Source organism: Panthera pardus, unplaced genomic scaffold, assembly GCF_024362965.1.
Source record: "Panthera pardus isolate Hobbes unplaced genomic scaffold, ASM2436296v1 HiC_scaffold_13, whole genome shotgun sequence".
Classification (NCBI taxonomy): Eukaryota; Metazoa; Chordata; class Mammalia; order Carnivora; family Felidae; genus Panthera; species Panthera pardus.
The window spans coordinates 189032539-189059399 of record NW_026526688.1 but is presented as its reverse complement, the minus strand read 5'-3'; the positions used below and the strand labels follow the sequence as shown (position 1 = coordinate 189059399).

The following is a 26861-nucleotide window of genomic DNA, read 5'->3' as shown; positions in this document are numbered from 1 at the left end:
GATCCTGGATCCTGCTTCAGATTCTGTGTCTCCCTCTGTCTCTGCCCTCTCCTGCTCATGCTCTGTCTCTCTCTCTCTCTCTCAAAAATAATATAAACATCAATCAATCAATCAATCAATAATTTAGACTAGAAAATTCCTAGAAACGAATGTAACAAAACGCCTCAAAAAAAAAAAAGATAAGCTAAATAGACCTAAATAACAAGAAAATACATTGAATTAGTAATTTTAAAACTTTCAGTAAAGAAAAAACCTAGACTCAGTTTCACTGGTGAATTCTACAAGATGTTTAAAGAGTTAACAGTAATCCATCATAAACTGGTCCAGAAAAAATAGAAGAGGTAACATTTCCCAATTTGTTATACAATGACACCCTGTGAACCTGATACCAAAACCAGAAAATGGCATCATAAAAAAACTACAAATCATGTTCCTTATGAACATAGATGTAAAATTCTCAACAAAATACTACCAACCAAATATGGTATGAGATAAAAAGATTATGTATCATGGCCAAGTGAGATTTATCCCAAGAATTCAAAATTGCGAAAAACAATGAAAATAATACACGTCATTCATAAAATAAAGAATTAAAACCATATGATTATCTCAATAAATTCACAAAGTATTTAATAAAATACTTTTATTTTTTTTTAAACCAACAAAGTAGTAATAGAAGGGAACTTCATGACCTAGAAAAGGTTAAGGTTAAAAAACCCCACAACTAACAACACAATTAATGGAAAATAACTGAATGTTTTGTCCTTGAGATCAGGAACAAGACATAAAACGTTGTTTTGGAGATTCTAACCAAGACAGTCAAAAATTAAAATAAAAAGTAAAAGGCTTCCATATTGGACAGGAGGAAGTAAAAGTGTCTTTACTTGCAGATGACAAGTACTTGTATATAAAAACTCCTGAGGAATCCACACACACACAAAAAAAGCTCTTAGAAGTAATAAATGAATATAGCAAGGTTGTAGAATACAAGATCGATATACAAAAAACAATTATGCTTCTATATATTAACAATAAACAATGCAAAATAAAATCAAGAAAACAATCCATTTGCAGTAGAATTGATAATAATAATAGAATAGTTAGGAATAAATTTAACAAATGAAGCAAAAGACCTGTACCTTGAAAACTAGAAAACGTTATCGAAAGAAATTAAAGAAGACCCAAATAAATGGAAAGACAGCCCATAACCAAGGATCAGAAGACTTAATTATTAAGATGGCAATACTCCCAAAATTGATCTAAAGATTTAAGGCATTCCTTGACAAAATTCCACCCAGTATCTTTGCATAAAATGACAAGCTGATCCTAAAATTCATACGCAAATGCAAGGAGCCCAGAATAGCCAAAACAATCTTGGAAAAGAAGAACAAAGTTCGAAGACTCATATTTCCTATTTCCAAAATGTAGTTCAAGGCAACAGTAATCAAGACAATATGGTGTTTGACTAAGGATAGACATATAAATAAATGGAAGTGAGCTGAAAGCCCAAAAATAAACCCTTAAATTTATGGTCAATTGATTTTCCACAATGGTGCCAAAATAATTCAATAGGGAAAGAAAAGTCTTCTCAAAAAAATGGTCCTCTAAGAGAAGGCAAATAAAAATGGCACCACTGCAAACCCATAGCCAGAAAGAGAAGGAGCCAGAGTAACAAACAATCCAACTTCACTCTCCTTTAGCCCTTTGGTACAACTGGTACATTACGATGCCTCAAATTTAGCCAGAACAACCACTCAGAGGTCCGGGAACACAGTTTATGCATCTGAAAACTAACAGCTTCCTTTGGATATACAAAATGAGAAGTACAGAGTAGATCAAGAGAAACACATAAAGTTGAAAGATTAGATTAGATTAGATTAATTTCACTTTGATAATCCAGGATATTCTTCCCACCATGAAATATTTAACCTCAGTCTTACCTATAAAGTCATTTTTGCCATGTAAGGTAACATATTCACTGATTTGGGGGATTAAGGCACGGATATCTTTGCAGTGCCATTATTTTACTATTACTCTCTATTAAGTCGTTCTTTTGATATGATCTAAGTTAAATAATAACTGCACCACACACAAGAAAATTTTACACAAATGCTCATAATTATTATGCATAATAACCAAAAAGTAGAAATAGTTCAAATGTCTATCAGCTGATAAATGAATAAAATGTACTATACCCATAAATACAATTATTATTAGGCAGTAAGAAGGAGTGATCTACTGATACATACTATGATGCAGATGAACCTTGAAAATGTTATGCCAAGCAAAAGAAGCCAGTTGCAAAAGACCACATATTATATGATTCTGTTCTATGAAATATCCAGAAAGGAAATCTATAGAGATGAAAGGCAGATTGGTGTTTGCCTAGGACTCTGGGGCAAGGAGTCTGAGGAAAATGATAAGTGACTATTAAGGGGGTACAGGGTTTTTGTGAGGGGTGATGAACATATTCTAAATAAATGAATTATATCTGAAGAAAGCTATTAAAAAAGAAGTCTGTTTGAAAACTAAACTATTATATAGTGCTTGTGGTCAAGAGAACAGGTCTCCTTTGGGGAAGAAAGGAGGAGGGAATGGTTGGAAACCACTCAAGGGGAACTGCTGGTATTTTAACTATGTTCTACTTCTTGACCAAGTGTGGTTACATGAGTGCCCGCTTTGCTGTCATTCACTGAACTCCACATTTAGGAATTATGCAATTTTCTGGATCTATTTTATATTTCAAAATAAAAATCTAAATAATTTTTAAACAATAGCAAGTGTATTATACCCATGATAGAAAGAAGTAACAATAGTTTGGAAATATTGCAATAGTGACAGTGTTGTCATCATGATAGAAAGAAGTAAAGAAGTACATGAAATATTTAAGTTAAAATCCACCAAAAATTGGTGGTGGACTGGAAAGCAAAAGAGAAGATGATGTTAAGGATTATGTTTAACTTTCTTGCTTTCAGGCAGATTTCCTTTTCAACAGCAAGAAGACTAGATTCAGGTGGGTTTTGACCTCCTGGGTCTGAGATGTCTTTAAGATATCCAATTGAAGACATTTGTAAATAAGAGTTTTACAAACATGTCGGAGCTCAGATGAGGCATCCAATTTGGATGTCTGCTAGACTTTCTCCAATGCCTCTAAATATACCCCATATCCTCTCCTTCTTTCTGTATGTCCAAAGGAGTTTATTCTTTATTAGGTGTATGATCTATATCTCTTGACCTCTGGGCAGGCTTATCCTGGTTGGGTTTTTTCAGTGGGAGATGCCAGGAGATCAGAGGATGGAACGAGAGTAAAATTCATACTGAGGGGTAGTAAAAGCTCCCAGCCTTTGCTAGCCCCAGAATGCTTTACCATTTCTTTTTGGTTTCTCATATTCCAACATATATTTCTATAAGTAGTCCTTTATTAAACTCTCCTTAATTGGTCCATTTGTACCACCTGTTTCCTGTCAGGATCTTGAGTGATTCAGTAATTGACACAAAAAGTGGCCCCAGGAAACACCCTTAAAATAGGTTCTTGGGATGGGTAGCTAGCATATTTGAGAGTTCACAGATAGCTTCTTTGCTTGGGGAAATGGGACACTGATAATCTCTGGCATGCTGTGACATCGTGATTAGTCAAATAATCACTGGTGGTGGCATACGATGAAGTACAGATGCAAGGAAGGCGTTAGGAGATCAAGTGGCTGTGGCACTTAGTCACTATGGCAACAATGGTTATTACAAAGATTGTAGCAAAAGAAAAGAAAAAAAAATTAAAGGTCTGATTCAGACCATGAATGAAAAATCAGAAAGCTTCTATGGAAACCTAAAAGAGTCCCTTATCTCCAGTAGCCATAGGGCAGATATGAATGAGAATCAAGTCCAAGGACTGAATGTAATTGGAAGGTCGTCAAAGTCAACTAAATGGAAAAATCAGCCACGTATCTTACGCTAAGATAAGGGCACTTGTGGAAAAAGAATAGGACCCTGCGATATTCTGGCAGACCAGGGAAAAGATAAACATTTTGAATTTCTGAATTCCAGGTATACTCAACTGGGATTAGAAAGGCAGTGAATTGGGCTTAGTTACCCACAGAGTGGTTCTCACATCCAAAAGGCTAATTAACTCAAGTTTGGGCTCCATGATGGTTTACAACCAATGAGGAAGAAACGCTAGAAATCTTCTGACACAGTGTAGTGGCACTCGACCTTGGCTGTACACTGAACTCACAGAGGAAGGCTTAAACCAATAAAAATTAATGTCTAGGTTCCACCCACATAGAGCGTGATTTTACCATTTTGTTGTAGACACTGGGCATTGGGTTTCTGAAGCTGCAGCCTTAGTTGGAAACTGCTAGCGATGAAGGTGAAATCTTAAGGTTTAGGGCTATGGGAATATTACAGCAGATTTAATATGTGTATCCACCTCAGCTCCCCTCTAGCAATCACCCTGGAAGTATATGGAGGACACTTCCCCTCCCAAAGCATCTTCAAACATCTCTACACTGACTGTCTTTATAGTCCAAATATGACTGATAGTGGGAGATGCTGCAATGGAAATAGAGCCTTATTTCAGTGGGAATAATGGGATGTCAGGGTGTTAGAGGCCAGATCAAGGGGCTTAAGCATCAGAAGCAACATGCTCAAAATCACATTAATAAGGCAGATGTTGAATAGGTAATAGTGTTCTGACCTGCATTAACCTATGTCAGTGGCTTTCTGATCACTAGGACAGCCTACGGAGGTGTGGCTTAATATATAAAAGCAGACATTTTCTGGGTCTAGTGTTAAAAATCTAACTCAAGTCATTATAATGAGGACTCATAGTCTCTTATCCAGTTCCAAGATCTAAGTAAATACAAATGCCTGGAGGCCCCTCCTTTGAAGGGGAGGTTCGTTCCCTTCGAGAAGTGGTGTGCAACATAGTCATTAATAAAGACTACATGTATTCCCCAAACCTTCTCTACATGACCTATAGCTATTTACCAGGATGGCTGTGCATGTGTGAAAGAGAAATACTCAGAACTTCTGTGGGATTATTAATTGAAGTCTCTGAGAGGCTGCTAATCACTAGAGACTCTCAGTAGAGCCTGGTACCCTAATAATGGGCATGTACTGATGTCAGGTAATAGGTGAAATCTTAACTCCCTTCATCTCAGAATGAGTCTAACAGGACCACTGACTTATTCTATGGGTTATTTGGGAAGGGAGGGAGTGGAACACCACCACTTTGCTGGAACAAAGTAAGTAGAAGCTCCTAAAACTGTATCCACTACCAAGAGAGGATCAAAGGCAGTGTTCCATCCCTGAGGGTAATGCAGAACAGTATCGCCATCAAACACGAGAAAGATGAGTGTGGTGGGAGATATCAGAGATTCTAAACACATGGTCAATTAACTCACATATTTTGGCTGTTGGAAAGCCAAATTCAGAGACTGACTATGGATTGTTACAAACAAAATCAGGCATTAATGCCTGTGGTGGCTCTGTTTCCAGATGCAATATATTTCCTGAAGAAAATTGATAGTACCCTTGTCACTTGAATTGGTTCTCAAAGTGTAGTTCTTGGACCAGCAGCATCGGCATCACCTAAAAACTTATTAGAAATGCAAATTCCTGGGTCTTACCCAAGAGAGAACTCTAGATGTGGGGCCCAAAACTCTGTGTTTTAACAAGACTTTAATTCTTTTGCACTTTCCTGTTAGAGAAACACTGACTTCAATAATGTTATTTCTTCCAATTCCCAAACAATTTGCCTCTGCAATGCAAGGGTAACAACTTCTCTCCCCGCTTTAGTCAACCCTCATGCTCTCTTTTATGGTAGAAAATGAGGGCATCTAACGATCTTTGTGTCTCAAAAAACATCAAACTGGTCTTTACATTGATGACTTGATGCTAATGGTGTCTGTAAGTTAGAGGTGCACGCACTGGTTGGCTTCCCCTAACATATAGGGACCAAAGGTTGAGAGATAAACCTTGTGAAAAAGCTCAAGAGACTGAGACTGCCATAGCGACAGGTTTACAAAGTTTCAGTAGCCTAGGATAGGACAGGATATTTCTTCCAAAGTAAGAGATAGATTACAGAAACTTTTAAGAAGCATAAAACTTAGCGAGCTTTTTAAAATTGTGGAACCAAAATATACTACAGTTTTGCATGATGATCTAATTCACCAGCTAATTTGTAAGACATCACAAGACATTAGGTTGGGGCCTGAATTAAAACAAGCTCCACAGTAGGTCTATGTTGCAGTGTAAACCACACTACCATTTGGGCGTTATGATCAGCAAATGCAACTGTTTGAGATAAAGAAGCCATATGGAGCTTCCAGAAAATTCTAAAAAGGAGCATAGTTAAGCACAATTCGATGGCTTTGGTGGAAAATCATTGACACTTTTCTCCCAAAAATTCATATCCATTTGAAAACTAGCTTTGCTTTTGCATTGGGGCCACTTATCTGGCCCACGGGTCTCTGAGAAATGAACTTCTCATCATCAAATGTTTCTTATCTCATTCAATTAAAATTATATGTTAAATAGTAACAGGGGCTGAATTTACCCTCACCTCTGAAACAGCTGAAAAACTGGAAAAAAACATATGAAAACAACAGTTTGCAAAATATTGAGCATTAGCAATGAAAAGAAACAAGTGAGAAAAAAAAATGGAGGAAAGAAACAAATGAGAAGCTCTGGGATTGTCCCATCTTACTGACAGGAGAGTTCCCAGGCTGAATCTTAGGTACCAGAGATCTCCCTGAATTGGTGAGATATTACTGGGAGTTTGGGAAGGAGAAGGCAGCTAGAATTTACAAGGCAGAGGACCAGAAGTGAGAGCCGAGGGATTTTCAGAAGTCTGAAGACTTCAGCTGAATACTGACTAGTGTACCCACGTGAGAAAACTATATGAGACTCAAAAAGTAATCATTAGAAATAATTATGTAGAATAATACTAGGTGGCGATCATGGAGAGCTTGAAATAGTTTCCACCAGTCAGCTTAGAAGACGTCATAATTTCAGGGACATCAGGTAGAGTACATAAACAGGTTTGCCAAAATGAGTCCTGCTGCTGCTAGCAAAGTTTACAAAACAGACCAAAAAGCATCATATTGTTTATGAATAACATTACTGCATCACAGAAAAAAGTTCAATCATATTTGCAGAAATAAAGTTCACGAGGCTACAAAATATCTATTCATCACCAAACAAGATAAAATTTATAAAGTCTGGCATCAAATTTAAAAATAACTAAGCATTAGAAGATATAGGAAACTATTACCCATAATGGGAGAATAAAAGGATTAATTAAAAACATTGAAAAATAGTACAGATGGTATAAATAACAGACAGTTACTTTAAGGGTGTCACTATAACTATATTTCACATGTTCAGGAAGGTAGGGGAATGATTGAACATAAACAGACTGAAATTGATATTCCAGACATGAAAACTACAACATCTGAGATAACAAATAATTGAATGGGTTTAACAGTAGATTAGGAATTGCAGGGGGAAAATGAGTGCATTTGAAGAGCAGCAACAAAAACTATCCAAAATAAAACGCAAAGAGGAAAAAAGACCGAAGGAAATTAACATAACACCATTGTGCTGTGGTTCAAATTCAAAAGGGCATTATGTAATTAATTGGGGTCTTTAGAGAAGAGGAAGGAGAATGGCATAATTTTTTTGAAAAAATTAGTGAAATTTTCCTAATTGATAAAACTATGAATCTATAGTTATAAGACAAATAAACCTCAAGAACAAGAAGCATGAAGAAACATAAACCATGGGATTTCACAATCAATTTTTATAAACCAGTAAAAAGAAAATTCTTAGAAGCAACTGGCAAAATAAGATACATTATATAAACAGGAACAAATTTACGGTGAATTTTTCATCTGACAACAAAAATTCATGCCAGAATATGGTAGAGAAACATGCTTAAAGTACTGAAAGAAAATAAACTACCAACCTATAATTCCATACCTACTGAAAATATTTTTCAAAAACAAAAAGGAAATAAAGGAGATTTCAGACATACAAAACTGAAAAAAATTCATAAGCAAGACCTACACTATAAAAAATACACTATGGAGAAAATTATACTAGGTGAAAATATGAATCAACATGAAAGAATGAAGGGGACTAGAAATGGTATCTATCTAGAAATATATATTTTTCTAATAATTTAAGTAATTTAAAACATGAATGAATGGTAAAAAATTAAAACTATATATTTTGTGATTTATAGGTTAAGGAGGACTGAAATATATACAATAAAGCAGAAAGACCAAGAGGAGAGACACGGACATACACTATTGTAAGGTGCTTCTATGTGAAGAAGTATAACATATGACCTGAATCTTTACAATGCGAAGTTAAAATATATAGTATAAACAAAAATAATAGAGTCTTAGCTAATGAGTCAACAAATAAAATAGAATGAAATCATTAAATGTACTCAATCCAAAAATGACAGGAAAAAAAAGAAAAAGGGAACAAAGACCAGATGGTACAAATGGAAAACAAATGGCAATATGGTAAATTCAAAGCCAACCATACAAGTAATCATGTTAAATGTAAATGGTCTCAACACCTAATTGAAAAACAGAGATCACTAAGTTGGAGAAGAAAGCAATAGCTGACTGTATGTTACAAGAAACACACTTTAAATATAAAGAAATAATGAAATTAAAAGTAAAAGTTATAGTAAAAAGTATATTACATTAATAATAAAAAGGTTGATGTGGCTGTATTAGTATTAGATATAGTAAATACCAGAACAAAGAATATAGCCAGGGATATAGAAAGCCATTCCCTATAATAAAGAGGTCAATTCATCAAGAGGACATAATATTTCTAAATATTTATAGACCTAATAATTGTAACAACTTTAAAGTACACAAATCAAAAATTGATTGAACTTCAAGGAGAAACAGGCAAATCCACAGTAAGAGTTGGAATTTAATACTCCTCTCCAATAATGAATAGAATGAGTAGACAGAAAGTCAGTAAAAATATAGAAGACAATAATATTCCCAACCAATTTAACCTAAATGACATTTATTTATAGATCACTCAACCTAACAATGGCAGAATACATGTGCACACAGAAGATTTACCAAAAAAGTCCGGAGTCTTAATAAAATTGGAAGGATTCAAATCAAACGTTTCCTATTTTTAAGTTTTTTAAACTTTATTTTGAGAGAGAGACAGAGAGAAAGTGCACAGGCAAAACATGAACATGAGCATGGGAGGGGCAGAGAGAGAGGAGAGAGAATTCCAAGCAGGCTCTGGAGTGCTGGAGTTCCTCACGGAACTCAGGAACCGTGAAATCATGACCTGAGCTGAAATCAAGAGTGGGAGCTTCCCCGACTGAGCCATCCAGGTGCCCCTCAAATAAATGTTTTCTAATCACAATGGAGTTAGGTTTGTAATGAACACAAAGACATCTGGAAACTAAATTTTGAAACCAAATACACTTTTAAATCACATATGAATCAAGAAAGATATCAAAAGGAAATTAGAAAATAAAAATAGATTGAAATATATTGAAAAACATATTGAAATAAAACATTAAAATAAATGAAATCCAACATAACATGTTGTGTGACATAACTAAAGTAGTACTTCGAAATGTGTAGCACTAAATACCTATATTAGAAAAGTAGAAAGTTCTCAAATCAATGATTCTACCTTTCTACCTTAATAAAATAAAAATGGCAGAGCAAGTTAAACTCAAGGCAAGTAACTGAAAAGAAATAATTACAAAATTATAATTATGCTAGAAATCAGTGAAAGAGAAATATACAAAATCTATGAAACCAAAAGCTAAATCTTTGAAAAATTCAATCAATTAATAAATTTCTAGCCAGACTGATCAAGGGCAAAAGAAAGTATTTACTGTGAGCTCAAAAATCAGTTCTGCCCTGTAGATTCTGGTTCACCTTCCAGATATCATAGCATTTTTCAAAAGACCAAGTACAGGGGTGCCTGGATAGCTCTGTTGGTTAAGCATCTGACTCTTGATCTCAGCTCAGGTCATGAACTCTAGGTTCCTGAGTTTGAGTTCTTCCAGTTGGCTTGAACAACTACGGAAGTGCCAGCTATAGAAAGGGCTATAGGACAGATGTCAAAATTCAGGGTCAAGGACTCTAGGGATATATTTCCCCAAATGGTCTACTTAAGGAGTTTTTGCTTTCCATCTCTGAAACCTTGGGCTTGGCATATTTGTAGTCACAGCGCTTAAGGAAAAAATAGTTCCACTGGGGAATGCAGTCACAGTTTATTTGTACTGGAAGGTAAGTCTCCATTCTGACCATTTTAGAATCTTCATGCTACTAAGACAACAGGCACATTATTCACTGCATTGTACCAACGGATACTGGATTACATCTCCACAAATGGGAGGAGAACTCTACCTGCAACTCACAGACTTCACAAAGCCAATATCCCTTACCCAATTGTCCTGGTTGATGGGAAGCCCCAACAGCATAATAAAGATAGAATCAGCAAGGATTAAGATAATGATAGAATAAATATTTGTGTCACTCATTATGTAAAGAACACCACCCAGCTACGGGTAAAACTAAGAAAAATGTGAAGGGTGTGATAGAAGAAGGAAACATAGGCTTTAGGACATGGTACTGAAGCAGGGGCAGAAGAGCTTATGTTTTACATTAACTTTTTAATTTTACTTTTAATCTCTGCTTCATTCCACAGTAACTTCTATGAAGAACATTGACAACAAACAGTTTTCATTTTGGCTACGAGTATAGCTGATTTATCAGTCAATGACAATAAAGTTGTGGATAGCTTTGTATGTCCTTTAGTTAGGGACATGCGATTAAAAAAAAACCTGCACAAGATTTTAAATATGTACAAATGGATATTGAAAGAGAAAAGAGGGAGGCTGTACTGAATAGACTTCGTTTATCCCTTCAGGTTCATGATCTGCTCTTCTTCCCCCTGATCTATGTCCTAGACTGCATTTTTAATTAAAAAAAATTTTTTTAATGTTTATTTTTGAGAGAGAGAGAGAAATGGAGAGTGAGCAGGGAAAGCGCAGAGAGAGGGAGACACAGAATCTCAAGCATGTTCCAGACTCTGAGCTGTTAGCACGGAGCCCAACGCCGGGCTCGAACTGGAACTCATGAACCACGAGGTCACAACCTGAGCCAAAATCAGACACTTAACCAACTGAGCCACCCAGGCACTCCTATGTCCTAGACTGTATTAATATATTCAGAAAGCAGAGGGCAAATGTCACTGGGGTGTTTATTCCTCCAGATCTCTCTCTTAAAGACCATAGAAAGACATATTTGAGGAGGATGAAGAACATAAGGTATGAAAAATATTCAGAAATAGGCCGATATAGTAGAAACGTTTTTCTTTTTTTCTCTCTGTTGAAAATACATTTATTTTTATATAAACAAATTATGTCATTCAGTGTCCCAAGGAAACCTTTTGGCCCATTTGAAAGGTTTTACATGAAATTTAATGAAAGGAATGTTCACAGAGATGTGGGCAAACATAACAAAACCCATAAGAGATGAGGAAGTGTCTAGATATTAGTGACAATGGGAATTCATTACTATCTCTAGGGCCAAAGGGGAAGAATATATTATATAATCAGCACTCAGCAAGCGCTGATTCCTTGGAAGACATCCCAAGCCACCAGGCATTGTGGCTGTAGGATACAGACACTGCCAGAGCCCAGGGCACAGGGGAGATGAGGTACTAGAGGAGGAGGGGAATGGAAACTAAATATTTTAACCTCTCTCGATCACCTTTCCATTTCATGTTATGGCCTCTTGGCCAAATACATCTAGAATTCAAGGGGCTAAAGAATCAAGTGATGAAGTCTATGGAAGTCAAAACTCCTGGGGCAGAGAGCAATTCAGAGACCAGCAGAGAAGAGAAATCTGGTGAGCATGTAGTTAAGATGGGGGAATAGAGTGGGGTGAGGGGGAGAGCAAACAGATAAAAACCACCACACCAAGGAAATTATTTTCAACTGATTTTTTTAATGAACAAAATTGAAAACAAAACACTGAGTGGAATTACATTAAGAAAATTAACATGTTTCAAAAAATGCTTTGAGTCAAAAATCACAGTAAAAGCAAAATACAAAAAAATGCTCTTGGATTCAACACATTTAGAACAGTTACAAGAAGCTGGATTGACTAGTATAGCTTTGATTCTCGTTTCCTCTTGATCCTGTAGTACATGTTATCTTTTAAGGCTCAGAATAATGAGTACTCCTGTGGATTCCCTTGTATCTCTGCTGTAATGCCTTTGAAAGAGGTAATTACTATAAATAGCCTCATTTCTGCTAAAAATTGTATGAATTTTTTATGTAAGAACAATAAATCAACTCAAACAACTGCCTCACTATTATTCATCATAACAAACTTGCAATATAGCCAATTTTGGGGAAAAAATGCAATTTTCCTAAAGTGCCTCTTTGAATTATTCAAAGTTTCTATTGCAGCTAATTAATTTACAGCATATTACTAAAATGAACCAATGAAAATAAACAAACTACTGAGCAAAAATAAAAGTACAGATGCTAGTAATATCCTATCTTCTTTGTTACTATGCTTTATACATCTGCCCCAAACAAGTAGAAATTAATGTAGTAAACTGATACTATTTTAATGGATTCTATATATAGCCAATTAAATATTAGCAATGATGGCTGGATATGTAATTTATAACATACTGTAGATGGACAACATGTAATTTCTTTGGGGAAAGTGTGTTTGCCATTAACAAAAATTAAGGTAAAGAAGTGAGTCTTTATTAAATCCACGATCATTTCAAATAGTTCCTTCTTTCACTCAGTTTTTACTTACAAGGGGCAGCCTACTTTAAATATTACATCTCTTATATCTAACATTAGATTGCTTCTTCCTAAGATTATCACAAAAGAAATTATAAGAAGTGATAAAAAAATCCACATCACAATGGAAGGCAAATCTATTCTTAAAATCACATCCACTAAATTGCTAAATTGCCATTTCTCAGGCTAGAGTCACATGCCCCTTCCTTGAAACTTTTTTCTTCATTTAAGGAGACATTCAGCTCAGATCCATCTGATTTTATGAAAGCAGAGACACTGAAAGCTGAGAATTCTAATCTCAGCTCTGTCATTCCTATATAACATGACCTTGGGCAATCTCTCAAGCCTCATCTCCTTTATCTAAAAGATGATGTTCTCAACTCAGTGATAACTCATTTCACAGTCTTGTTCAAAGGAATAGCTAGCAATGTCTGTCAGGTATATTGAAAACATTAAGTTCTAGACACATATTTAATCATGAGATGGAATGTTTGTGACATTAAAAAATCTACTGCAAGAGGTGCCTGGGTGGCTCAGTCAGTTAAGCGTCTGACTATTGATTTGGGCTCAGGTAATGATCTCAGTTGGTTAGTTGGAAACTTGTATTGGGCTCTGCGATGACAGTGCGGAGTCTGCTTGGCATTCTGTCTCTCTCCCTCTCTCTCTGCCTCTCCCCTACTCTCTCTCTCAAAATAAATAAATAAACTTTGTTTTTAAGTCTGCAAAAAAAAAAGCAAAATAAATCATGTACTACTGGAAAGCATAATCAGAGCAATTGGAAATTTTTCTTATAGGCTAGTTAGATATTTATGAATAAGGTTTACTTTTTAAATTTTTTTAGCTTATTTATTTTTGAGTGAGAAAGAGAGAGCGAGCCAGCAGAGGATAGGTGAAGAGAGGGGGAGAGAGAGAATCCCAAGCAGGCTCCACACTGTCAGTACAGAGCCCGAAGCAGGGCTCGAACTCATGAACCATCGAGTTCATGACTAAGTCAAAATCAAGAGTTGGATGTTTAGCCAACTGAACCACCCAGGTGTCCCTATGAATAAAAACTAAAAAAAAAAAAAAACAAAAACAAAAAACCAAAAAGACAACTTTCTCATGGTATCTGTCTTAGTCCATTTGGGCTGCTATAACAAAATACTATAGACTGGGTGGCTTAAACAACAAACATTTATTTCTCACTGTTCTGGAGGCTGAGAAATCCAAGATCAAGATGCTAGAAGACTTGGTGCCTGATGAGAGTCCAGTTCCTGATTCATAAATGACTATCTCACAGTGTCTTCACAAGGCCTAAGGAGAACAAGGGAGCTATCCGAGGTCTCTTTCATAAGGATACTAATTCTATTCATCAGGGTTCCACCTTAAATGACTTAGTGACCTCCCAAAGGCCCCACCTCTAAATATCATCACATGGGACATCAGGTTTTATCATTTGAGGTTTTGAGGAAACAAACATTCAGTCCATAGCAGCACCTGTTGCAAAAACAAACCAACTAAGCCACGTTTACAATATCATTTTTTAGGACAATGAACTCCATGCTCCAACAAGATTTATGTTGAGGCAGGAATTTTACTAACATTGTGAAAAAACTGAAGAACACCTGTTTGTGCTACTCCAAGTAAATGTATTGTGACAAGGAAAACATTTAGATTCTTTATGGATCTGAGAAAGAATCAGATGTGATATGGAGGACTATTTCCTGCACTTTATTGTCTTTTCATACAGAGGAAGGTGAGTGGAGCAGAGTGCAGATGAATTATACTCTATAAAAAGATGACAGCAATATTTCCTTAAAAAAAAACCATCTTGGAAAATCAATCCAGTGAAATCTAGTTTTTCGAAAAGATCAATAAAATTGATAAGCCTCTAGGCAGGTTAAATATAAAAAAAGAGGCTACAAATAATTAATATAAGAAGTGAAAGAGAAGGTATCATTGCATATCCTATGGACATTATAAGGATAATAAAATATTATGAACAACTCTCTGCCCACCAATTTGATAACCTAGAAGAAACATTATCTTTTCTTCTTGAAATGTACTATTTGCCAAAACTCACAGAAGAAAGACAATCTGAATAGGCCTGCATCTATTAGAGAAATTGAATCTATATTAATAACCTTCCAAACCAGAAAGCAGTAGACCTAGATAGGCTTACTGATGAACTCCACCAAACATGTAAGAAAGAAATTATACAAATTTTCTAAAACCTCTTGCACAGGACAGAAATGGAGGGAATACTTCCTAATTCATGAGGCCAGCATTATGCTATGCCAGGACCATTAAAAGATTTGTAAGAAAAGAAAAATACAAATAAATATCTCTCATGATAAGACATGCAAAAATCAACAAATAATATTAGAAAATTGAAGCCAACAATATAAAAAAAAAGATTATACACAAGTAACAAGTGGGATTTATCCCAGGTATGCAAGTCTGGTTCAATATTTGAAAACCATTAATATAATCCATCACATCAAGAGGCTAAAAAAGAAAAATCACTTGAATATATCAGTAGATGCCGGAAAAGTATTTGACAAAATCCAACACTTATTCATGATGGGAAACCTCTTCAACTTGATAAAGATTATCTGCAAAAACCCCCACATCTAACATCATACTTAGTGGTAAGAAACTTGAAGCTTTCCCATTAAGATCTAGTATAAGAAAGGGCTGTCCCCTCTGTCACTCCTTTTCAACATTGTACTAGAAGGTCTAGCTAATGTAGTAAGACAAGAAAATAAAATAAAAGGCATACAGATTGGGAAGGAAGAAATAAATGGTTTGTTTGCAAATGACATGATCCTCTATGCAGAGAACACTAAAAAAAAATGACCAAAAAATCCTCTTTGAACTAATGGGCAAATTAAAAGCTTGTAGGATATAAGGTTAAAAATGCAGAAGTCAATTGCTTTCCAATATCATTAAAAGTGCAGTATCATTTACAGTAACATCCTCCAAAATAAAATAGGTAATTATAAATCTAACAAAATATGTACAAGATATAGAAAAGGAAAACTACAAACCTCTGATGAATAAATTCAAATCATAGAATGTTTACCTCTTAGAAAAATTAACTTAAAATGTATCACAGATTTAAATAGAAAGTTCAAAACTATAAAATTCCTAGAAGATAGCATAGGAGAAACACCGATGACCTTGAATATGGCAATGATCTGTTAGATGCAATACCGAAGGCATGATCCTTAAAGAAATAACTGACATAAAAGACTTCATTAATTAAAATTTTCTGTTTTGAGAAAGACATTGTCAAGAGAATGAGAAAATAAGCCACAGTCTGAGAGAAAATATTTGCAAAGATGGACCTGAATGAAGACTTTCATACAAAATATACCGAGAATTCTTACTACTCAACAATAAGAAAGCAAACAAATTAAAAATGAGCCAAAGACCTTAACAGATGCTTCATCAAATAAGATATGCAAATGGCAGATAAACCTATGAAAAGATGCTCCACATTATGTATCATCAGGGAAATGCAAATTAAAAGAGCAATAAGAAACCAGTACAAACCTATTGAAATAGCCAAAATCCAGAACATGGACAACACCAAGTGCTGACAAGGATGTGGAACATCAGTAATGCTCATACATTCCCAGTAGGAATGCAAAATGATACAGCCACTTTGGAAAACTGCTTGGCAGTTTCTTAGAAAACTAAACATATTTTTACTTTTTGGTCCCACAATGATCACATTCATTGGTATTTATCCAAAGTAGTTGAAAACTTATGACCATACAAAAAGTACACATGGATGTCAAGAGCAGCTTTATTCATAATCACCAAAATTTGGAAGTAACCAATATGTCCTTCAGGAGATGAATGGATAAACAAATTATGGTACATCCAGACAATGGAATGCTATTCATCACTAAAAAATGAGCAAACAATACATGAAAAAGAAGTGGAAGAAACTTAAATGCATAGTACTAAGTAAAAGAATCTGAAAAGGCTACATACTGTATGATTCCAACTACATCACATTCTGGAAAAAGCAAAACCATGGAAACAGTAAAAGATGAGTGGTTATCAGTGGTTAAAGCAAACATTTCAGTAAGAGAAGATTCAGATTCTGGAAATACCAATTAATGCCTCGTTTTTATTTGTGTGTGTGTGTGTGTTTTTTTTTTTAATTTAATTCCCATAAATAGTTGCTGGCTGAGGCTGAGAGAAGGTGCTTACTGTTCTAATGCTATGGGAAGACTAGGTGGGAAGACTAGTGGGTGAGGTCTGGAAAGAAAATCACATCAAGAGCAAAATATTCAATCAAAGTGAATAGAATAATTGGTTTTGGTTTTTATTCCCTATAATATACTCAAGGAGATGACACTCATTTCATTAAGGGCCAATGCCTCACTAAGCAAATCATTTCATGTGAATAGATAGAGTGGGAGAACAGGAACACTAACCAAACTTCTTAGAATGTTGATGAAAAATTCCAGATGACTCTAACATCATCCTCTATAAGCCTTCTATGGACATACCCCACTCCAACTCGCAACAGATGAAATGTTAAGATCAAGGTACAAAGCAAGAGAAAGAACGATTGGGAATTACTAAAGATTAAAATGCAGGGGAGGGAAATTTGTAGAATCAAAGATCAAAGTGTAGGGGAAGAAAAGTTGGGGACTCCTAGTATGTGGAGACATTTTATGAGGTTATAATAAAGGTTATAATAAAAAAAGAAGATGAAACTGAATAGACAGTATATCAGTTAATTATTGCTGGGTAGCATATCACATCAAAACTTAGTGGCTTAAAGTATTTATTTTTCAACTGTTTGTGGGTTGACTGGGAGTTTCTTCTCCTTCATATATGTCGGGAGGGGTTACTCATGAATTTTGGAGCTCACCAGGGACCCTCAGTCTTCTTTCATGTGAGCTCCCTCTCATGCACTGTTTTAGCTCGAAAAACCTCTTATGGCCTTTTTTCCAGAAAGATAGTTTAGACAACCTTAAACATGGTGGTTGGGTTCTCCGAAAGAATGTTCTAATCAGAAAAGTTCTGCTGTGTGTGTATCGAGGCTCTGTTTAGCATCGCACATGCTAAAGCCCTGTTGACTCAGATGCAACGTGGGAGAGGGCTGCCTACGCAAGTAGCTGAATACTGGGAAGGACAGTCCTGTGGATGCACCAATGGAATAGCTTATCCATGTAGTGAGGGCTCAGTAGTCTGCTGAGTACCACAATGCTATCATCCAAGTGTTTCCATGCTGTAGCAAGTTTCTGTTTTTTTTTTAATTTATCATTTATATATATTGTTAAGACTTTTTAAAGAACAGTTTAGGATTCACAGCAAAATTGAGCAGAAGATAAAGAGATTCCCCATATACTTCCTACTACCATACATGTATTGCTTCCCCTATTATCAACATTCACCACCAGAGTGGTATGTTTGTTACATCATAATAACCTAAAATCAACAGTGTACTTTAAGGTTTACCCTTGGTGTTGTACAGTCTAAAGGTATGGACAAATGAATATTGACATGTATCCATTATTGTGGTATCATACAGAGTATTTTCACCACCCTAAAAATCTTTTGTGAAGGTTGCCCATTTAAGTATATTGTAATAGAAATGAACACTGAAAACAACTGTTCTTTCCTTTTTGATGAAATATTCTTCTGGATCCTGATCATATTCTCTTTCAGGACCTCACTTACTGAATCTACCCACCAAATAATCTTATTGAGACTGGATAAATAAGCACCTTCCCGTAGCCTCAGCCAGCAACTATCTATGGGAAATAAGTAATAAAAGAAAAATGCAAACAAAAATAAGCCATTAATTAATTTTTGCAAAATTGGAATGTTCCCTCCTTGAAATTTTTGCTTGAAAATCATTTTTCTTTTTGGAAAATTTGAACTAAGACTGGGTACCGCTATCATTTCTGTGTGATCCATAGTTATATAATATAAATGAGAACCTAAGCATGATTTCCAAAATGAAGTCAAAGAAAGGGACAAGGAATTTCCTGGTTTGGATATCTCTACTTGACTAAAGATGAAAATGGTAAATAGAAAGTTCGTCATCTGGCAAGAAAGCAAAGAAACACATAATAAAATATTTTTAATGAACAGATTTGCAAGGTTAATATAAAAGCTGCCATTATATCTGAGTCCACTGTTGCAATGGTCATGTATTTATTGTAATAGATTATTATCAAAGTTCTCACCAGACCTGGAGAACTTTTTTAATGCAGCTTTTTCCTAGTTGTCAAATATTAAATGTGATTGTCAATTTATTTGGCAAGAAAGGGAAGAGAAGAAGTTGAGAAGAGAAACTGGCAGTCAAAAATGATTTATTTTTAAGAGTAATTCATGTTTGTCCTATAATTAATCCATCAATGAGCCACATCAACACAGTTAGTATCATCTATTTACTTAAAGTGCATCTTTTGCTTTTATTCATTTGAAAAGAGAGACCTGAAGTCCAAAAGGCATCCATATTAAATTGCTTTTTAAAGTAATTTTGAGAACACCAAAAGGAACCTTAAACTACATAAATATCAGTGTAACTTGCTAAAGAAAACTTCTGTAATCTAACTTAATTATATTGAAAATTGATAGGCATGGAAGATTTAGGAAAAGAAAAGATTTAAATGACCTTGATTTTATTTACTTTTTAAGTTTATTTATTTACTTATTGAGAGAAAGAAAGCACACACGCAGGAGAGGGGCAGAGACCTTTCTGCACTGTCGTCGCAAAGCCTGATCTCATGCGGGGCTCAATTCCATGAACTATGAGCTCATGACCTGAGCCAAAATCAGAAGTTGGATGCTTAACTCCAGGCACCCCACCTTGATTTTAATAAGATGTTTTATTTTGTAATAGAATATTGTATGTCATGCAATACATAATAATTAGTGAGCACAATCTGGTTTGCATATCATATACCCATGAAGCTGATGCATAGCTGGTTGGTGATTAATGTTCACAAAATTTTCCCCTACACTGACTTCGAGATAGGAAAGATAACTCACAATATTTTACAGAGGCTGATATTGAAGTTTTGGTTGCATTTATATCTTTCATTCATAATCTGTAACATATCTTCAAACAATTCTGGAATTCTCTGTAACTGAGTAACTCCATTTTAATAAGGATAATATGATTTAATGGAAAGAAATTGGCCTGAGAAACCTACAGAGATACAATAGAGAATCAATGGTAATGCATCTAAATGAACTCAAGTCCATCTTTTTTTTTATTATTACTTTACTTATTGTATGAAAGACATTCTATTTCTTTAGTGTAGGTTATGTGATAGTAATGAAGACACTTTTCACATACTTATGGTTGAAGTCTTCAAGAATATTTTAATTCCATGTGACAGAAATCTTTTTATTATTATTATTACCTTATGCTTCATATTATATTAATTTCATAAACATAACATAATGTTCTGGTGATTAAGTTCAGGTGGCAGTAAGCTACTGATAAGAAAGTGTAAAATACATTTATTTGATTGTGTAGAAATAAAAGAGCTTGCCCAACACGATGTAATTTGCAGAAAAAGAGAGAGAGAGAGAGAGAGAGAGAGAGAGACAGTGAACCAAAGATAAAAATTCTAGTGAAAACTATAATAAAGGGATGCACAGAGAAGGAATAATTAATGAAGTGTCTCAAGAATAATAGCCAAGGAGGTATAAAAAGAACTGAAGTCAAGGGTTTCATGAGTCAAGGGCAGAGAAAGTTCCATGAAATGAGAGACCTGCATTCTACCAGAGCATAAGAGACTAATGAGTAATCAGCAGTGAAGTTCCTGAAGGAAAAAAGGAGCCATGGGGAGAACAAAGTCAGTGCAGTCCATATAAGAAAGTTCTAGAGCTAGTTTTGAACTCTTAACTTCACTGTTATATGTTCTATGGAAAGAGAAAGTGAAGATTAAAATAGACTCTTGATATTAAAAGTATGAGATCATATAAACTCTTTAAAACTGAAATTTCAGAGAATATGTTTGCAGGCCACAATTCAATAAAAATAAGGAAACGTGTGTATGTGTCTATATTAAACACTTAAATGTACCAAATAATGTAATAATTTTAAATATTCTCCTAAAAATACAAAATACAAAACTTTTATTACCAAAAAAATTACAAGTGATGACAAGCCATGTCAAATCTAAAAGGTACAATCACTACCAGGGTCAGAGGCATATGCACAACATTTCATGCATACCTTATTAAACAAGATGGCTTGGAAATAAATGAATTAAGCCTCAACTCAAGAAGTTAGAAAAAGAAAACAAACCTATTGAAAGAGGATAAAAGAAGAGGCAGAAATGTATAAATAGAAAAATTATATTAGAATTAATTTAAAAAAAATCCAAGAGCAGAGCCTTTGAAAAATAACAGCAACATACCCAAACCTTCTAAGTAAGCTGATCAAGTGAAAAGTGAAAACATTATTATGTAAAAATAAAAATATACAATCCCAGAAACAGGTAGGATTTTAAAAATTATAATACTATGCATAATTCTGTGCCATACATGTAATTCCAATGAAATGAATAATTATTCTGGAAAAATGAAGATTACCAAAATTGACACAGGACAAAATAGAAAATCTGAATCGACCCATCACCATGTAGTAAATTGATGTCCTCATAAAAAGAGCTATTCTTTGAAAAAGCATGAAGCTCAGATGATTTTAGCAAGAAAGCCTTCCAAACTCTGAGAAGGAGCTGATATTTTTGTACCGTTTAAACTGTTCCCAAGCATGGAAGAGGTGGAAAGTGTCACAATTCACATTATCAAATTATGTTGCTGTTCTCCACATCAACTCAGCCCCAAGCTGTTATGATTTGTAATTTGTTACTTTGAGGTTTTCTGAATGTTTCTCTCTCCATTTTTACAAAAAAAAAAAAAAACAAAACAAAACAAAAAAAAAAACCACTTCATTGAAAAGATTAGGGTATTTTCATGGTGGAGATTAGCTTTTATTTAGAGGGAAGAAAAGATATTCCCTCCAGCTGGTGAGAAAGGAGAGATTTACAAGTCCCTAAACATCAGGGGCCTGAGCTCTGCTCTGGTCTGGTCTAAGAAGCAGTAAAATCTGTGAAGAAAATGGCCACTTAGGGATCTAGAACTGAGTGATAGGTGGCTGGGGAGCAAGTGAGGAGCAGGGATGACTGAGGACAAGGGATTTCCGCCAATGCCTCAGTACTTTGAGAGACCCTAGAAACTTTATACTCTCATAATATAAAAGAAACTCAAGAATAACTGACTTTGAATTTTCTGCCAAACTAGGGGCATGAGTGCTTGAAGTTGGAATTAAATTGATTTAAAGATAATAAAAACTGTGATTTTTTCCCCCCATATTTGAGTTTGTGCGTCAAGATGTACCCACTACATACAGATTTAAAAAAAAATCTTAAATACATTTCTGGTCAATTAAATCCAGGAGAATAATAAAATACCAAGCAGGATTATTTCTACAAATATAAGATGGTTTATGTTGAAAAATCTATCTATACGATTGATCAAATGGCCAAATTTAAAAATTATAGTTACACTTCTAATTGCTGAAAAAGAATTTGAAAAAATTAGCATTCATCATTTAAAAAAATCAAATATGATTAAAAACAAAAGGGTCCAAGAAATGAAAATATTGGTAAAACCTTGGATTGTGAGTAACTTGTTCTGCAAGTGTTCTGGAAGACAAGCAAACATTTCTAATAAATTTTAACTTCATTATCAAGCCATGTCTTACAATACAAGTAGTACATGATGCCGAACTTCACATAATCACAGCTGAGCCAATGTTTTTTCTCTCTCTTCCCTCACCTCCCCCTCACTGTGGGATTGTGGGTGATCATCTCCCATATTCCGATGCTTGGTCTCAGGCCACAGTGTTTGGCAGAAATCGGTGATTTTTTAGAACATTGGAAGGTGCCCACAATAGGCACTAGTGTATTTTTGTCACCTCAAAGCACCTATGGACAGTTCTTTGCTTTTCCTTACAAGAGTAAGCTTAGGAATGCTTTGCTTCATTCTAGGTCATTGGATAGGTTCCTTGTTGACATTGCATGAAAAGAAAAAGATACCATGGAGCCAATAGTTAGCAGTGATTCCATTAGTGATAGTGAAAGTCATCCATCACAATAACCCTCCTCCCTCTTGTCTCCCTCACACCAGCCACAAAGGTTTTCAAATGTAAATGCAGGTTACTTTATTTTCTTTATATGTTGTATATTCTTTATTATCTTGTTTTATATTACCGTATTGTAATCATTTTTATGTGAATCTTTTCGGGTTGTGGAATGAATCATTTGAGTTTCCATTATTTCTTGTGGGGAAATTGACTTTGATACACAAGTGCTTTGGATTACAAGCATGTTCTGGAATGAATTATGCCCGCAAACAAAGGTTTTAATGTAAAAGGAAAGGTATTGCTGTTACGCTACATTCTTTCATATAGTATCTTGTTTGGTTTTCCTAACAATCTTATCCCTATGTTTTAGACACAAACACTATCCTGGGAAGATTAAATAATTGACCCAAGCTTGTATCGATTAAGTGATGACGTTAGAATGTAGGACACAGTTGTATGTTTCCTTACAAAACTACCACACCGTAAAATTATCTGGTCAAAAAGATAGTAAATGAAAAAGCAAAGAATAAATCTAACATGTTTGACTCTGAATCCAATGCTTCCTTCACATGAAGTTGGAAGTGTCTGTCTCTCCTGCTAAATTGTGTGCTCATAGTCTACAACCTTGCCTTCTAATTCAACTTTGTTTCCCCCGACACCAATACAGTGCTTAAGCCTATTACAAACCCTGAGAAAATGTTTTGTATAGGTGAATGACTATTTGAAGTTAAATCTATGGGCAGGGGTAATATGAAAATGTTTAACAGCTTACATGGCATAAGCATCAGCAGGAAACAACAATCATGACCCTATCAGTATGTTCTGATAACTGTCAGTCCTGGCAACAGTGGACAGCTTGGTCCCTAATTTCTCCTGTCCATGTGAAAAATGCCATTGGAATCCCAGTAGTCATTCTGTTCAACCCAAACTTGCTGTACCTGACACAGTTGTTTGGACTAGTGGTGGGCACCAGACATAACCCAATTCCTTCCACATAGTCGGCTTCCCCAGAAACAGCAGATTGCTCCAAGCTGGAGAGTAGGATTCTCATGAGTTCTACTCCTGAGAATTTAGAATTTGTCACAAGAGGAAATAGATACTGAATAAGGGAATTCATGTCTCTTCAGGTAGCTGGACATGTAAGTGGTTCTACTAACTCTTAAGGACATATTATCCAACATGTTTTGTGGACATGCATACTATAAAGAGAAAGAGAAACTGGAAATTAGAATAAGGAAGAACAGGATCACCTGGGTGGCTCAGTCGGTTAAGCGTCCGACTTCAGCTCAGGTCACGATCTCACGGTCTGTGAGTTCAAGCCCCGCATCGGGCTCTGGGCTGATGGCTCAGAGCCTGGAGCCTGCTTCCGATTCTGTGTCTCCCTCTCTCTCTGCCCCTCCCCCGTTCATGCTCTGTCTCTCTCTGTTTCAAAAATAAATAAAAACGTTAAAAAAATTTTTTTAAAAAAAAAGAATAAGGAAGGACAGAAACAAAGGCCAGTCTTGATTTCTAATCCTAATTCTTGGTCTCTAATTCCGTTTCCTGCATGTAGTGGGCAGGGTTCAACCAGAGAAGCAGAACCAATAGAATATATAGGGATATATTAAGGAATTTATTACTGGGTACTTGCTTACCTAACTATGGCAGCTGGCTAAGAAGTCTCCGCAAGGCTGTCTCCACATCTCATGTCAGAGCCCAAAGTTCTCAGGGCAGACAGTCTGGAAGAGAAGATCACCAGCAGACTGGAACCCCATGAGGAAAAGTTAGAAATCCCCAAGGATTGACTGAGGCCTGTGTCCATTCTTATTGCCACTGACCTTAAAATGAACATCTTGCAGAAGCCAGAGCCCCTCCTCGAGGCACTGACCATGCACCCTAACACACCTAGTTCAGAAGTCAGAGGAATCCAGAAGATCCAGAGGTAAGGGAGAGCAATTGTAGGACAAGCTGTTGTTTCTCACCAAGAAGATAAGTCAGCAAATCAGCAACAACGTATGTATGCTATAGGATGGCTGCTTCCTTCCTTCATCTCTCCAGCTCTGGAGAGAATCTTCTTTGTCTCCTACCCTAATGAAACATCCCTAATGGGCATTCTGGGAAATATTAATTCAGCCTAGCCACAATGACACATTACATAGCCACCTCATTGTGGTGCTAACTCAGATTAGTCTTTGTTGCTTGTAGCAACACCAAATTCCTAATTTATGCAAGAAAGAAATGGAAATAGTGGAAAATGAAAGATAGTACGCTAGAAGATATATGGAGGCCCCAGAATCAGATCACAAATGATAATACAAAAAATAATAAAATGGCTTATATTTTTATGGTGTTTTTAGTTTAATTTGCAGCAAAAGATATTCAAGTAACTTTACAATTCTAAGATATGCTAGAGGGCAGAATTTACCTAGCAGGCTTTTATTATACTACCTAAATTGTTTCAAAAACAGGACAGATAGGCATTTTTTGGAGGGGAGAGGTGGTTGAGGGTGTCCCTTAGTCTCAATACAAGAGTTGAATTCGATGACTTCTCAAGATTATTTCCAACTACATGATGTATTATAAACCAAAAATTCTTTAATTGCACTTTTTCCCATGGCTTCAATTAGCTTATTCATAATAAGAATCTCTTCAGCCTAAGAAAACATATCCATAGCTTGTTGGCTACAGCAAGTGTTTTCCATGAAATGCCACAGGAAAAAAATAACTTTCGAGAAGAATAACTGCTTCCAAAATCTGAGTTGGAACAGATATCCAGTACCTCTGCTGCTTATGAGAAGCATACACGATCTGACTCTAAAAATACCTTCTTGATTTAGGTAAAATGACTCAGGGTTAAACTTTAAAAATGAATACAAGCGGAGCCTATCATACATCTCCCAATTGCGCTAGACAGCTCCTATACACTGAGCCAGATTTGAAAGGTGGGCCAGATTCCTCCATTTGATACAGTTTGCATCCATTTTCTTTTCTTTTTTAAAATTTGTTTAATTAATAAATTTTTTTTTAACTTTTATTCAGTATTGAGAAACAGTGAGAGCATGAGCGGGGGAGGGGCAGAGAAAGCAGGAGACACAGAATCCAAAGCAGGCTCTAGGCTCTGAGCTGTCAGCACAGAGCCAGATGTGGGGCTTGAACTCAAGAACCTCGAGATCATGACCTGAGGCAAAGTCAGCCGCTTAACTGACTGAGCCACCCAGGCGCCCAAATCTTTTCTTTTCTTTTTTTTTTTTTTTTTTTTTTTGATAATATTTATTTATTTATTTTTGAGAGGGAGAGAGAGAGAGCATAAGCAGGGAAGGGGCAGAGAGAGAATCCCAAGCAGGCTCCACGCTGTCAGGGCAGAGAAAACCGATGTGGAGCTCGAACTCACCAACAATGAGATCATGACTGGAACCAAAATCAAGAGTCTGACGCTTATCCAGCTGAGCCATCCAGGCACCACTGCATCCATTTTCTGCCACATTCTGCCCCTAGCACCTGACTTCCAGTTCTCTGCCGACCTCAGAACACATTAAGTGCTACTAATTTTATAAAAAAAGATGTGATTTTGACAAAGTATTCCTGCGGCCTTACTCTGGCTTTAATTTGGTCTTCTCAGGAGAACGCATATTAAACAAACAAACAAACAAACAAGAAAGGAAACACAATACAAAAAAATCTCATTTTTTTGGTGGACTGATTGCCAGCATTTTAATTATATATATCCATTGGACAAGTACAGTTGTTTGCATAAAGAAGTGAAATACTTCTGGGGCACCTGGGTGGCTATCAGTTAGGCATCTGACTTGAGCTTAGGTCATGATCTCACAGTTGGTGAGTTCACCAGCATCAAGTTCTGTGTCTCCCTCTCTCTGCCCCTCCCCTTTCTCCTCGAAAATAAATATTAAAAATTTTTTTTAAAAAAGT

General features: G+C 35.6%; 1 long non-coding RNA gene across 1 annotated transcript in view; it reads right to left on the bottom strand.

The window, feature by feature from the left end:
* The window catches only part of LOC128776653 (uncharacterized), a 46964-nt gene extending 21946 nt beyond the window's left edge, over nucleotides 1–25018 (bottom strand). The window contains exon 1 of the long non-coding RNA XR_008421827.1: nucleotides 24590–25018. This is a non-coding gene — a long non-coding RNA (uncharacterized LOC128776653). The remainder of the gene's footprint in view (nucleotides 1–24589) is intronic.
* Between the last annotated feature and the right edge of the window lie 1843 nt (nucleotides 25019–26861).